We start from the raw sequence: 16,083 nt of genomic DNA, 5'->3' as shown, positions 1-16,083 counted from the left end.
GCAAAATCAAAGTTCCTCCTGATAGAAACTGCCTATCAGAGTACCCCACCACATAGTCTGTAGTGACCACTGTTCTTTTCCTCCTGCCAAATTCTCTGTTGTTTATGACATTTCAGATCCCAGCAAGGACCAGTGCAACTGCTGCCACACAGACCAGAGAGATTAATCTGTTAGCATCAAGCTTAATTTGAAAATATGATGGGTAGAAGGAGAAATAAACACATCAGTGAAGTATGAGTGTATATGGTTTGAATAAGCACTGGCTAGGGTGGTGATGAAAGCAATTAACATTCATTGAGAAACAACTGTTAGGAGAGGTACAGTGAGAAGGTGAATAAGTACAGTGAGAATAAAGTGTAGACTGAGCTTTGAGATCTGCTGTTTGGTGGAGAGGTGAGCTGAGAAATATGGAGTTACCAATACATCTGTTTTCATCTAGTCCAGATATGATGTTGGCCATTGTATTGAAGTAACCATGACCAGAGAGGAGGCAGGGATAAGGAAAGTCCTGAGGAGATGCCTTTCTAGTTAAAATAGAAGGCAAGCGTATAAAAGGTAGATTTGCCTCTCAGTGTTATTTACTTGTTGCTTTTGTAAGCAAGGCAGAAGAACTTTTATCTCAAAAATAAAGAGGATGTCCTTTTCTCACCCCGTTTAGGTGTTTTGTCAGTTTGCTGCAAGGATGGACATTATTCAGCATTACTTACCTTCCACTATGAATCACTTCTGATTTTCTTGTTTTTTAATCAGGTGACTGCTGACTCTGTAGCAAGAGGTTCACTTTACAGATGGTCCCAGATCCCAGGTCCAAAATGACCTTGGAGGCCTCAGCCTGTAGAGTCTAAATAGTGGTCTGCAGCTGCAACTCGAATTCGGCCTTTCTCAAGGTCACACAGGCAGGAGCCCAGCATGGTATTCCTGCTTCTTCATAGATTTTTCTGCTGTGTGAGTATGCTGGTCTCTGCTAACTGTGTAGGGAATCAGGTACTAATCCTTTAGAAGAGGAAGTATCAGCCATGGGAAGGCAGGAATTCTAGGAATGTAGAATCAAGGCACAAGGTATGAAGAATCTTACCTCCCTGTAGGGTAGGACTGGGGTGGAACAGCATGTAAACCACATGAAAGTAGAAAACCCTGAGATAGAGTACCCCTCCTAGCCCAGGAGGGAGGGTATTTAATCTCCATGCACATTGGGTGAGGTCTGCTTCATCACCATGAAAAAAATCCAGTGACTAATGTATCTCTGTCACAATTCGTTTGTTCTGGAGTCACCCTGAGAACAACTATTATGTGTAGGTACTCCCTGGATGCAGAGGGCTGTGCTCCAGCTACAAGCAAGGCTGAACCTGCTAGCCTGCGAGTGTGATATTTGCTGTTACCTATTCATAGAATCATAGAATAGTTAGGGTTGGAAAGGACCAAGTTCCAACCCCCCTGCCATGGGCAGGGACACCTTGCTCTAAACCATATCATCCAAGGCCTCGTCCAGCCTGGCCTTGAACACTGCCAGCGATGGAGCATTCACAACCTCCCTGGGCAACCCATTCCAGTGCCTCACCACCCTAACAGGAAAGAATTTCCTCCTCATATCCAATCTAAACTTCCCCTGTTTAAATTTTAACCCATTACCCCTTGTCCTATCACTACAGTCCCTAATGAAGAGTCCCTCCACAGCATCCCTATAGGAGCCCTTCAGATACAGGAAGGCTGCTATGAGGTCTCCACACAGCCTTCTCTTCTCCAGGCTGAACAGCCCCAACTTTCTCAGCCTCTCTTCATACGGGAGGTGCTCCAGTCCCCTGATCATTCTCGTGGCCCTCCTCTGGACTTGTTCCAACAGTTCCATGTCCTTTTTATGTTGAGGACACCAGAACTGCACACAATATTCCAAGTGAGGTCTCACAAGAGCAGAATAAAGGGGCAGGATCACCTCCTTCGACCTGCTGGTCACGCTCCTTTTGATGCAGCCCAGGATACGGTTGGCTTTCTGGGCTGGAAGCGCACACTGAAGCCGGCTCATGTTCATTTTCTCATCGACCAGCACCCCCAAGTCCTTCTCTGCAGGGCTGCTCTGAATCTCTTCTCTGCCCAGCCTGTAGCTGTGCCTGGGATTGCTCCGACCCAGGTGTAGGACCTTGCACTTGGCATGGTTAAACTTCATGAGGTTGGCATCAGCCCACCTCACAAGCGTGTCAAGGTCCCTCTGGATGGCATTCCTTCCCTCCAGCGTATCAACCGAACCACACAGCTTGGTGTCATCGGCAAACTTGCTGAGGGCGCACTCAATCCCACTGTCCATGTCAGCGACGAAGATGTTAAACAAGACCGTTCCCAACACAGATCCCTGAGGGACACCACTCGTTACAGGTCTCCAGCCGGACATTGAGCCATTGACCACAACTCTTTGTGTGTGGCCCTCCAGCCAGTTCTTTATCCACCGAGTGGCCCATCAATTAAATTGATGTCTCTCCAATTTAGAGACAAGGATGTTGTGTGGGACAGTGTCAAACGCTTTACACAAGTCCAGGTAGATGACATCAACTGCTCTACCCCTGTCCATCAGTTCTGTAGCCCCATCATAGAAGGCCACCAAATTGGTCAGGCAGGATTTCCCTTTAGTGAAGCCATGCTGTCTGTCACCAAGCACCTTGTTGTTTTTCATGTCCCTTAGCATGCCTTCCAGGAGAATCTGCTCCAAGATTTTGCCAGGCACAGAGGTGAGACTGACTGGTCTTTAATTCCCTGGGTCATCCAATTTACCATTCTTGAAAACTGGGGTTATATTTCCCTTTTTCCAGTTGTCAGGAACTTCACCTGACTGCCATGATTTTTCAAATATGATGGCCAGCGGCTTCGCAACTTCATTTGCCAGCTCCTTCAGGACCTGAGGATGGATTTCATCAGGTCCCATGGACTTGTACACGTTCAGATTTTTAAGATGGTCTCCAACCAATTCTTCTCGTACAGTGGGCCCAAGGTCTCCATTCTCACAGTCCCTGTGTCTGCCTTCCAAGACTTGGGTGGTGCGGTCAGAGCCTTTGCCAGAGGAAGACCGAGGCAAAGAAGTCGTTCAAAACCTCAGCCTTCTCCAAATCCTGTGTAGCTAGCTCACCTGAGAGCTTCCTGAGGGGGCCTACATTCTCCCTAATCTGTTTTTTATTTGCTATGTACCTGTAGAATCCCTTCCTGTTATCCTTAATATCCCTAGCCAAGTTTAATTCTAAGTGGGCCTTAGCTTTCCTAACCTGGTCCCTAGCTTCCCGGACAACATCCCTGTACTCTTCCCAGGCTGCCTGTCCTTGCTTCCACTTTCTGTAAGACTCTTTTTTCATTTGAATTTTTCTCAGCAGCTCCTTATCCATCCAAGGAGGATGCTTGTGCTTAGAGAATAGAAAGGAAGATGACTGTTCCTTCTAATACAAAGTTATGCCTGTGTGCTTCTCACTGTTTGTCACTTATTTGATTAAAATCTTTTTTTTTATTAGGTTGTTTTCCCTGTGAGAGGCTCCAGTGTCTCTTCCCAACACCTTTTCTACAGCCCTTGGATCTATTCATGTGCTATACTCTATTTTATACAGAACAGCAGCTGCCAAAAGTGGAGTTTCCCTCACCACACAGCTCCCAAGGCTAAACTAGAGTCTAGGCAGAATCTGTTCATCACAAGAATTGAGATTTCAACAACTTCTAGTGCTAAAGTAACCACAGATGCACATACTGCCACTGCTGTCGCCTCTTCCCAAGATGGGAAGTATTGTCACATCCCAGCATCTAGGGTCTAGAACTATCACTGATGTAGCTTCACAGCTGAAGTGTGAAAGCACAGCTAGCACTTCCCCCTTACGCTTAGCACATAGTGTCAGGTCCTACAGCCCTTTTGGCACCAGGGTACTGAAGCAAACTTGTTATATCTCAGTTGTTAGAGGATTGTCCAATTGTAAGTACCACAAGGTTCAGAAGGTCTGCATCAGCTGTCTTGTCTCAGGAGCAGAAACATCAGCAGTCACTCAGCTCTTCACTCTGATACCTGGTAATTGGTTTTGCAACTTCTCTGAAATACCTCTGCAGAAATCAGGTTCTGTAGTACAGGAAAATATCTTACATTTATATTTCCAGAACTACACCTTTTATTTTTATATATATATGAATATATATGCAAAAATATGTATTTTATATGGGTATATAAAAAATAATTATTTGTTTGTTTGTTTTCCCCCAAATAAATGAAACCTAGAACCCCAGCACGTAGTGGGAAGCTCAAAGCTTTCTTAAGTAGAGAACATTAATGGATTTGTAAGTCAGATGCTTCAGCACGTTAAGACTCCCCCCAAGGCACAAACTGCAGTAAGGCACCACAGAGAGATCCAGTAGTACAGGCAGATATAAGCATCACATTAATTCGAGATGACCTGTGTGTTTGGTGGCAAATGCAAGCTATATAGGTTCCTACAGTCATCACTGACTGAAGCGTTGCTCTTTTGGCCAGGCATATGAGTGTACGATGACATTTGTATCTCAGTTCTGAGATAGGGCATGGATGAACAATTGGTGTATGCAAGGCATCAGATTAAGAAGTGATGTCTTCTCTATTTTTGTGGTGATTTTTTTCCCACTGCTGCCACACCAGACAGGGAGTATAAAATAATCCAGCTCCTGGCACTAAGGCTAATTTAAACTGTCATCATCTTGTTAAGTTGACTTGACAGCACATTGCATGTCCTACTGGTTTTAAATCCCAGGAATTATTGAGCAGTTAAGATGGAGAAAGGAAACAACTTCTGTAGCTTTTCCAAATCTTAGGATACCTCATTAATTCCACCTGCTCTTCTGCTGCCTTAGCAAAGTCAGGAGCTTATAAATCCTCAAGAAACTGTGAAATCTCCTCTTAACCCCAAACCAAGCATGTGTGATGGTAAAGTTCTGAGCATACAAGTTGCATCCTCTTCTCACTTGCATTAGTGCCAAATGATACTTGTCTTCCAGGGCAATTACATATGTAAATTCAGCTGCTCTTGGTGTCAACCAGCCATTGTGTCCGCAAGCAGTCTTGAACATTGCCTACTTCCCATGTGCCAGGGCCGTTGTGGAAGCACATGTGGGTGTATGGAAGGGAAATGGGGAAACTAAATTTCTCCTGAAACAATGGTGACTATTCCTATCTGTCATGTAAGGCATTCGAGTCAGCTCTGCAGATGGTCCTGCCCTTTTCCTCTGCTCTTTCCCTTCCCACAGCAGGAGCAGTTCAGCTCTGAAGCATCCGAGAACAGGAAAATTTAGTCTTGTGCAGCCACTAGGCAGCCTATGTTCTATTCTGCATTCCTAATTCTCTTTGTTCCCCTTCCCAGTTAGGACTTCCAATTGTAGGTGCCGTTGATGCAACAGCTCGAGATACCTGAGAGTCTGGTATTAACTGGGTTTCCATAGCCAAGGCCCTAAACTAGGGGCCTGAAGCAGCCTTCTGTAAGCCAAGCCAAGCCAAACAAAGCCATGATTTTTCTTACTGCATTCAACTGCACTCCTTCTGTTACACTGTTGTGTCAAGCCTCAACAGAGAAGACTCTGAGCAGCTCAGTACTAGGCAGCAGGACTATACCCCACAGAACAATCTTGATAATCTTTGGTGAGTACACGCAGAATAAAACCACTACTGAGATTTAGTACACCAGCCCAATGTGGTAGTAAACAGGTTTTTAAGTCTGTCATTAATGGCTGGTGAAATTCACTGTCATGTTGCTCTGGTATCCAGCCTTGAATACAGAGCTGTCTGCAAGGGCACAGAAGTGCAGTGGTACAAGCAGCAAATCTGGCCATGCATTTCCATGCAGGAGCAGGTCTACAGAAGACAGTGCTGCTAAGGTGCATGAAGAGCTCAGTGATGAGCGATTTCTGTGCATGCAGCTAATTTGCATGTTGATGGGATTCTGAATTATTGAAGAGCACTCCTTCATATAGCTTTGTGTCAGTCTCCAGTGCTGAGGGACAGTTTGATTTTAGCCTCTGGAAAATTCCAGAGCTTTCTTCCTGTACTAAGGGGTTAAACACAAGCCACATGAGTGAGAATCCGGTAAGAAATCTAAGCCTGATTAAAACTAGATCTAATACTCAGTCATAACAAAAATCCCTTTACTGAGTCCAATTCTGGCACTTATTCATAAAGTAAAAATAATTTATTCTTACTGAGGAAGAGACCTAAATTCCGTTTATATCTCACAGTCCCAGTAATTATGTAGTTGAGGTTGCCAATTCCACTAACACAAGCCTTAGCTTTTTTATGGTGTTCATACATATTGGCCCGAAATAGGAGAGAAGAAAAAAAGGTGTTTGTTCTGCTAGCAGAGCATTCAGGCATAGTGCTAGCTCTGGATCCCTTTAGGAGGACCACATACTCATTGGTATTAGGATGACAAACTATAATTATTATATGAAGAACTGGAGGGGATTTGGAGAATGCTTCTGAGTGTAATTAAAGTGAACTTTTGCCAGCTATTTTCATTTTATGTAGTTATGTTATTTGAGCAAAGAAAAAAGGGCTTTTGTATAGTACAAAACAGAAGAGGTATGAAAAGATGTCTCAAAGCTACAGGAGGTCGCTCTCAGTATGCATTTGCAGACATGTAATTATTCCATTACATATAGAACCTTTAAAAGTAATTATGATATTGGAGATAGTCAGAAATGAGGGATGCTGTCTTGGAAAAGGTCATATATTGTCTTGGAAAAGTAGTTTTATATTAATATACTATCTTTCCATTAAGAAATTAATAGATCCAACTTCTGTTTATGGTAATTATTTAATTTAAATGATTTCAGAAACTTACACAAACTCCCCCTCACACATGCTTCAGATTTATATAGCAGCTTCCTATTTGTGATATCTGAAGTACAGTTTTGCCTGCAACTTATTAAACCTCTGCTCACTCACAGTGAGTGTTGCGTGTGTCAGTAGAGGATCCCTTTTGCATGATCAGCTGTGCACATACTCTTACAATATCAGGTTGCTCTTTTGTACAGTAGCTGTTTTTCCTAAGTACCACTGTTCACCCTGTTAACGAATCAGAGCAAATGATGTTGTGACTTATCTATCACAATAAGTCATCAGCTCTTTCCACCATTAACAGAGGATCTAAACAACATTGATGGTGCACACTGGGCTATTTCATACTCCAACATACGGTATTTCCTCCTGTCATGGCTACTTTGCCTTCTTCCTCTTAGTGCTTACAAAGCACCAATCCAGTTAGCAGACACCCGTGTGTGGCTGATGGTCCTCTGGAAGAGAGAAATCCAATTTAAATAGAGTGAATGGACTTCCCATTGACATATGATTCAAAGGCATTTCAGGAAAGGGAGCCCCCCCAAACTCTCTAGCAGCTGATGACAAACTCTCTTCCACCCAGGAAGTTTCTCCTGGGAACTACTTAGCAAATACAACCATTTGCCTCGTCCTGTTCCTATTGTGCCTTAGGAAAGAAATTAATAGCAAAAGGAGAAGCTTTGGAGTGAATCTTTTCTGCTGGGCAAATATGAGAGTATGAGAAGCATCCCCCATAAACCCAAAGAGTATTTCCTCAACTAGTAATTCTATGAGAGACGCCAACATAGCTAGTTCAGAGATACAAGTATTCCTCTACAGAGAGCTTTCAGCAGTGCCCCCTCCTCTCAGGCCATTCATGTGCCCCAGATCTGAATCTTTTGCTCCATCCAAGCTATTATTCCCAAATCTCTTCAAGTTGCTGCCTTCTATTGAGGCACTGCATGTATATGCAATACATTTTTTATATTTACTGCTTTAAGTATCTGATTTTCTTTGTGCAGTAGATACTTGATCTTTAGTTTCCTCCTGTGGACAATTTCTGTCATCTAGACTGACTCTGGTTATAATAAAGTTAGTCCACAGATAACTGAGAATGAATGTATCATCCTTAGTTCACCTTAAGTGAGTTACTTCATCCCACTGCAGCTGAAGCACCAAGAGCCGCAAACCTGCACAAAGAGCAATGCACCTCCTAGCATGAGAAGTGCTGGAAGTCAGTCAGAAAGCTGGCCCCAGCCTTTGCTTCTGGCTGTCAAAAGATTATCTGGCAGACTGGACCCAGAAGCCATAATGGAGTTTCCCCCTCTAGGTGATTTCTGGAGCATATTCCATTCCTTTTTCTGTTCTTGCCCATTTCTAGCACATAGAGGAAATCTGGCTGTTAGCCCAACCGCTCCTTACAGGTGTAACAAATACATTAGATTTCCTTCAAGTGTTTCTGGGTAACAAAATGGACTTGTCAGCAGCAATTTTGACTGAATATAGTGAATACACAGGTGACATCTTTCTGATCTTTCTCACTCTTGCGAGCGATGTGTGGAACCTAGATCCTCGGGTAAGGAAATTTCTGTCAAGTAGGCTGTTAGCAACAAAAGAAAAGGGCGTATCTAGGTCTATGGCAGAGGAGCAGACCCCACTGAGCCAGAACATGAGGCCACATCTCATTTTTGCTATCCCCCAGACACGTTGCTGACTCTGTCCATAAGTCTGTGGGTGCCAGCTCACATTATTCCTTCACACTCAGACCCACTTTAATACACATCCACACACATTTGTACACGGTTGATGTTCTTTGCACTGAAGTTGGCACAGAACACCCCAAATCCTTTTCAAAATCCATACACTCATCTACCAGTCATGACCACATTTTTCCCCAAGGAAAAGGGACATCTTCAAGTGAAGAGTGAGGATGTACAGGAGAAATGCTTGCCATAAATGCAGACTACAGTAAGCTGGGAAGCCAACTGTTCAGGAAGATACGTCATTATCATCTCCATCCCTACAAGCAGATGGTGATAAATGAATGGCATATTTGACATATCTGTTATAGTCACCCAACTAGTTAACCAAAAAAAGATCAGATCACAGCAGCATTGGCTCAGACCTTCTTCCTCCAACACAGGAAATTCCATTTCCCCAGCATGGTGCCTTGTGCTTATCCTTCCAAGCTGTGCTGTCCTGAAGAACCCACAATAGCTCAAAGACACACATTTGTGTCAGCATGTCACATTGAATTTTCACTTTCCAAACAGTAGTGTATGCATATGGTATTTTATACTACCGAAGTGCATTTGTTTTAAGATATTTTATAGGGTCTCTAAAACCAACATATTCTGGTGAGAAACTTGAAATACTCTTATCAGTGGGAATCCTGTCTTCATCCAATCTCCTAGCACTAGAAAAACAGATTATAGTAAAGATTATAGTAATGCTGTACAAAGGATGCATGTCTTAAAATGAATTTGCACCAAGAAACAATATGATTATGCAGGTGCTAAGTAGGTTTCAGAGGATGACCTCTGATCTTTTGATCATCACATTTGTAGAGAATTTGTAGAGATACTCACTCCAATGCTCATAAGGTGTTCAAGGCAGGCCAAGTTTCAGACTATAATACATACTTGATTTTTCATTTTTGGCAGGCCCTGTAGGCAACAGACCAGAGAGTCAAGGATAAGTATATGGAATATATATGAAGTGGCTCTGTATAGACTATAGTGGCGTAGTCGCTGCCATTTGAGAGGATGTATCTGATGAAGGAGTTCAGGCAGTGGTGACTTCAAGAGCAAAATACATCTGTAGCTATAAAACTGACAGATGTGGAGTATAGGAAGAGGCAGGGGAAAAGAAATTATGGAAGGGAAATAAAACCAAAGTAGCCTAGAGGTGTCGATAAGAGCTTGCAGGGTCAACACACACAAATTTCAAATCATTCTCCTATCATCTTTTGCTCAATTTTTCCCTCCTCCTTTTGTCCTCAGCAATCTATCATGCAAATCTGACTCCAGACTGCTTCAGTCTTATTCTCCTCTTTGGGGATTAATAGTGGGACATTTTTTGACTGAATACAGAGGTCTTTGACTATTTAGAAAAGATTACTGAATAAGTAAGTTCCTAAGATGCATCCCAGGGATGCTCAGGTAGCGATTGTTATAGCTGCCGGGAATCTAAAATAAAATGACATTTTCAGTTCTGTTGCACTCCTACACTTCAGTATCTTGACTACCAAGCCTCTTGTCCTTTAACACAGGATTTCTCAGTCAGACATGTGAATCTGGTTTGTGTAGCTCTTTTTCAGAGATAGCCAACATCAGATGTTCAAGAGGTCTTTGCACAAAGGGTCACAGTAGATAGCCATGGGACACCCATAAGAGCCACTCTATAATGCTGAAAAATTAGAGTCCTATAAACATTAGCTTTGGGAAGGATCTGCATTAAGTATTTTCATAGGATAATATTTAAAGTGTCCGGTTACTCTGAATTTTGTCAAATTCTTGCCATCCACCGTATACCATAACAATGAGGAGGCCTTCAAGCTTACAAGGAGTTAAAGAACTTGAATCCCAGAAACTGAATTTATGGATGGTTTCTCCACAACATAAATCTGCTCATACTCAACTACCTCCAAAACACCAGTCTAATTACTTACAATCAAGAGGAGTAATGAAGACAGTTAGAAAGTTCTAGTGGGGGTATTTTGGAGTGAAGAACCAGGGGGAGTACGAAACTAGTGCTGGCTGTTGGAGAACCTAGTGATCTTCATTGTTCTTGCAGTAGGGGCCATGCCAGATATCCTACATAACTGACCAGGGCAGCAGTCACACTGGGATGCAGGAGTGATGCAGCATATTAGAGAGAAGCATGCTCGATGTGCTCATTGTGAGAGCAATTTTCATTCTGTCTTCTTTTAGCATTTCTTGTAGTCTAAAATCATTCATGCAGAAAAACATGCTCTGTAGCTGCTCTTTATCTCTGGGAGCAGGCCACACTGGATATTTGTTTAATTAAAGGTGACTGATGGAGAGCAGGGAGCACCACTGCTTTCCATATTCTGTCTGGGTTGGGGGTTCACTTCTGTAGGGGGCAGGAAAAGAGGAAAAAGGGGTTAGGCTTCTGTGGCATAGTTCAGCTGTCAGCAGACAGGCATCTCTATTTCAAGACGCTATCTCCAGTACTAAGCTAGTGGGCGCTGATGAGCAACAGCACTAAATGAACATAGAGCCCAAAGGGAAATACAGCTTGTCCGAAGGGAAGATAGAGCATTAAAGGCAATTCTGGGACAGTGTGTGTTCCTTGGCCTTGGGATGTGCAATCTGGGTATCTACAGAGACTTTAATTTTTTTAACTCTTGTACCCTCTACAACAGCAGTTTTTAAGAGGAAAGAGGTTTGGCTGTTTGGGATCCATAGCTGTAAAGACCAAAGCAGCATGAGTCAAGAGACCCCTTTACAGCACAGTCCAACTTCCTAAGAAGCCAGAAAGGTAGACCTACCTCCTGAGCTGACTAGACAGCTTGTGCTAGCCAGGAGGCTTGGCACGGGCCTCTCCAAAGTTCATCACAGAGCTGGAATTGCTGTGGCTGGACAGTTCATTCACAGATATTCCCTCTGAGGCTTCCGGTGGCTGGCTGGAGGATGCCTCTTGTCAGGAGCAATGTTGAAGACAACTCAATAGTAGTCAGTCAGTTGTTTTCTCTTAGAGGAGAGGGGGCTAATGTTTCAGTTGACAGCATGGGTTACTACTGGGCCAAGCATAGCTTTCTCTGTATTTGAGATAGGTCTGGACTGTCAAATCCTTGCCTCCGGAACACGCGTCTCAGCTAGATGGAGCAAGGCACTGACAGGCTCAGGCTGTTCCCAGTCCTCCTTTCGCATCCAAGCTTGTCCTTGTCTTCTGCTGCTCCTCCATACACAACTCTGACAACACTTACCTCAACAGGCCTTTCAGCATGCCTCCTCCTCTCTTTTAGCCTTCTCTTTCGCACCACACAACTCCTCTTCACTCACCCTTTCTTCTTGGTGGCTTTTCTTTTCCAAGCTTTAATCAGGGTGCTGTGCTAAACATAATTTGTATGTTTTTAAAGCAATAAATTGGAAACACACAGTTCAACAGTATCCTGACAGACAGGAGAAATCAGCTTTCTTCACAATCACCTCCCTGATCTGCCCACAATAGTGCTTGTTTAGCTACAGTGCCTGTAATGGCTTGCAAGTCTTAGGAAGGCAAAGCAGAGGACATAAAGGAAGAGACAGAAAGGCAAAAGAGAAAGCCCCGAACCTACCATTTTTGTTGGCAGACCATTGCCACCTACCTGAAGTATTGAAAAAGAGAAAATAATTACAGATAAGCACCCCTGAGTAATGAGTCTGAATCAACTGTCACTGGATTCAAGACATGTCGCCTTCCTCCCTGTTTTTCAAAGGCAAAACAAGCCCTATGCTTTCTGGTGTCTAACTCCTCAGAGGCTGCACATTCAAGCTTTATGTAGCCTTTCTGACTTACAAAGTAAGATTTGTGTAAAAACAGAATAAAAAGAAAGCGAAGAAAGGCAAAAAATAAACCCACCATCAAAAGTCTTACGCTGACTTCAGACAGATAATAAATATCTCAAGACTCTAAAGCTGCAAAGGTTGACAGCACCACAGGGGAACGAAATCGAGGTAGTCATCAAAATCCCGCCAGGCCCTTTTGAATCACAGCAACAAAAATAACATCTTACCTGAAGACTTCACAGAGTTAGTAAGACACCTGCTTTCCTAGGGCACTTACTTTAGGCTTACAAGTGATAGTAAGCCCCTAGGACACTTGCCTTTTGCACCCAGATGGGAGGTCCTTTGTCCAGGTATAATTACAGCCTCTTCCGGATGGGACCAGGACCATCTCTTCCATAGCAAGTTAAACCTTTCCCAGCCCCTGTCTGGGCTATGCATCCCATGCTGCAAAACAAAGGGCATGGATTTGCTAGAGATCAGATATGTGCAAGATCAAGAGATGGAAAGAAAGAGGAAAATTAATAAGCATAGTCTCCAAGGTGGAACCCAGTCCTTGTTTTTGTATGCTTGGACAGCATAAAAGAGAAAGAGAAGCAAGCTGTAAAAGAAGAATGTAAATAGACCCAGAGCTCCAACTGCTCTTGGCTTTTCGGGAATTCAGATTTAATAGGAGTAATAAGATACCCTTCCCTGCCACCAGTCAGGGGAAGAGCTCTGCACAGTCTTGGAATGCTCATTTATACCTCATGTACTTACCTCTATCAGGCAGTGTCTGCTCCTCACTACCTCCCTGGTGGTTTCTCCATGGGAGTCACAGCCCATGGATGGAGACTCAAGGATCCCAAATGGCCTGGAGGTAGATCTCTGCTGTGAGCCTGAGCAACATCTGGTAGTGGTACGTAACAACTACTCCAGATCTTGGGATCTCAGAGGTTCAATAGGACTCTGGCTTGTGCAGCAGTGCCCAAGTTTAGTGTTAAATGCACATGAGAAATGATGAGAACCAGAGTCAAGAACTGGCTGTGCAGCTGCAGCACTCAGACCACGCTGGTTCTCTGAAGAGTATCTGTGAGATGTTTCATCTCGAAACACCCACAGGAGAGTGAGCCTAGAGTTCTGCAACTTCACACCACTCTCCCTGTGCCCCTTTCAGGTTTTTTTCTGTTTCTATTGTGATAATCAACTGGGAAGGCATTTTATCTACATAGAGGCTTCTATTTCTCAGGGTTTTTTTTCTGTCCTTGTTCCTTCCTCTTTTTCTCTATGTTTTCCCTCCTTGTTCACTTTCTTCATGTGTAACTAGGAATTGGAGTGGTGCATCTGCTGTTCGAGTAAAAGCAGAGAACTGTTCATTTAGGGAATTACAGTTGAGATTAGAAATGGCTGAAATCTGGGATGTCCATTAGAAGTTCCCATTTGGAAGTTGGTGAAGGGGTTGGAGAACAAGTTTTATGAGGGGTGGCTGAGGGAACTGGGGTGGTTTAGGTGAGGGGAGACCTTATTGCTCTCTAGAACTGCCTGAAAGGAGATTGTAGCAAGGTGGGTGTTGGTCTCTTTTCCCAGGTAGCAAGTGACAGGATGAGAGGGAGCAGCTTGAAGTTGTGCTAGGGGAGGTTTAGATTGGATATAAGGAAATAGTTCTTCCCTGAAAAGGTTGTCAAGCATCGGCACAGACTCTGCAGGGAAGTGGTGGGATCACCATCCCTGAAGCATTTAAAAGACATGTAGATGTGATGCTTAGGGACATGGTTTAGTGGTGGACATGGCAGTGCTGGGTTAATGGTTGGACTCAATGATCTTAAAGGTCTTTCCAACCTTAATGATGCTATGACTCTGTGATTTAAAAATACATTGTTGCTTTATCTGGAAGTAGCCTCTTTATCCGCAGTGGTTTCTGTAGAGATGAAATTCAGTCGGAAATGCCAATCCAGAATACTCCTGAAACCAAGCATGCTGCTCAGGGTGTATGCCAGCTGTAGCTGAATCAGCTGAGAGCCTTGTGCATTTCCACACTGCAGCTGGCGATGTCTGTGACTGCAGAGCCGACTGCCTTGGCACAAGTGCTCCACACTTCTTGGGCTAGCCAGCTCCCAGCATTGCTGCTTTCGGACTTGGGCAGAACAAAAACCTGTGTGGAAAATCTGATGGCCCGTCTCCGAGGGCATGGCTGCACTAGAGATGTGAAATACGGAGGCAGCCTGCCAGGAAAACCTGGAAGAATCTCTGTCAAACCCAAGATGTTTTTCCCAGGCAATTTATATTTGATGAGTTGGTGGGTTTATGCAAAACTAAAATTTTATGTGAAAATTCCTGATGGATGGAAGCAGAGTGACATGGTGTAGGAGCTGGAGTATTTGCGTGAGCCTGCTTTAACATAGACTCAAATGTGATCCCACCACTTGCTTCAGTAAAAAGACAACACAAGTGATTTATGGACACACCAGTCAGATAAGTGCTTGCCACCTGAGAAGTTTAAATTAGAAACCACCTGGTGAGAACCAGCAACAACCAGGCTGGCAGGAGAGACGGGATGTGAGCTGAGTAGTTACACAATGGAAGGCAGGAGATGGATTTGGTATTGTCACACAGACTTGTCCTCTCTTTTCCAGCAGCTTGCACGTCAGGGAGGAACTGTGGCCATGTCTGTCAGATTTTGACACAGACAAAGGTCGTAAGCTTCACATTTCAGAGTGATATGGAGTGTGCAGGGCCTTTGGAAGGATCTGAGACCCCATGGCAAGCCAGGAGACTTGGTTTTACTGTTTATGTCTGGGCTAAGAAGATGCAAAAATATTTTTAGAAGAAGATGACCCCATTTGAGCCCTTGGTCTCTGCATTAACACTGAGAACAGAGCTCTAAGTGCTTCTTTCACTCACGTGGAGACAGGGTGATTTTATGCCATCCAAGGACTGAGCCTGCTTTATCTCCCCTGCTTTTTTTCTCCTCCTTTTATTTTCTTTTCCATTTCCTAGTACTTTCCCCCCTCAACACTGTGTCTCTTTCTAGTGACTCCTTTTTACTGATGAAGGTCAGTGTGTTCTGAATCGGTTGTTGATTTGTGCTGCCTAGGACACCTCAGGGACCTCCCTGGATCTCATTTTCAGAGGCGCTGAGCAGCTCTTACTGGGTTCCAATGCTGTGATAAGTGCCCAAGTGCCCAACAGCCCTGAAAACCAGGCTCCTTAAAAGTGTTCCCAGGTAAGAGACCCAGAACAAGTCACTACAGATTAGTGAGCAGTTTTGGAAGTTTATGATCACAGAACAGTTTGGGTTGGAAGGGATTTGAAAGCTCATCCTGTTCCAACCCCTCTGCCATAGGCACAGACACCTTCCACTAAACCAGGTTGCTCCAAGCCCCATCGAGCCTGGACTTGAACACTTGCCAGGGAAGGGGCATCCACAGCTTCTCTGGGCAACCTGTGCCAGTGCCTCACCACCCTCACAGTTAGGAATCTTTTCCTAGCAGGTGATGTAAATCTCCCCTCTGTGAGTTTAAAGTCATTCCACCATGTTCCGTCACTACCTGCCCTTGTAAAAAGTCCCTCTCCAGATTTCTTGTAGCCTCCTTTAGGCACTGGAAGATGCAGTAAGTTCTTCCCAAGCCTTCTCCAGGCTGAATTAAACCCAACTCTCAACCTGTTTTCACAGGAGTGGTGCTGCAGCCCTTGGATCATCTTTGTGGCCTCTTCCAGACTCACTCCAACAAGTCCACATCCCTCTGGTGTTGGGGGCCCCAGAGCTGAACACAGTACTGCAGGTGGGGTCTTGTGAGAGCAGGG

The 16,083-nt window shown here is 44.1% G+C and overlaps 1 protein-coding gene across 5 annotated transcripts in view; it reads left to right on the top strand.

Annotated features, from left to right (window-relative positions):
* The window catches only part of IQSEC3 (IQ motif and Sec7 domain ArfGEF 3), a 103,854-nt gene that overhangs the window by 29,496 nt on the left and 58,275 nt on the right, over positions 1-16,083 (top strand). The window lies entirely within an intron of this gene.

This window comes from Neopsephotus bourkii, unplaced genomic scaffold (assembly GCF_033783945.1).
Source record: "Neopsephotus bourkii isolate Nb327-2 ecotype Australia unplaced genomic scaffold, CSIRO-AGI_Nbou_v1 NB_244, whole genome shotgun sequence".
Taxonomy (NCBI): Eukaryota; Metazoa; Chordata; class Aves; order Psittaciformes; family Psittacidae; genus Neopsephotus; species Neopsephotus bourkii.
This window is presented reverse-complemented; position numbering and strand designations above follow the sequence as displayed.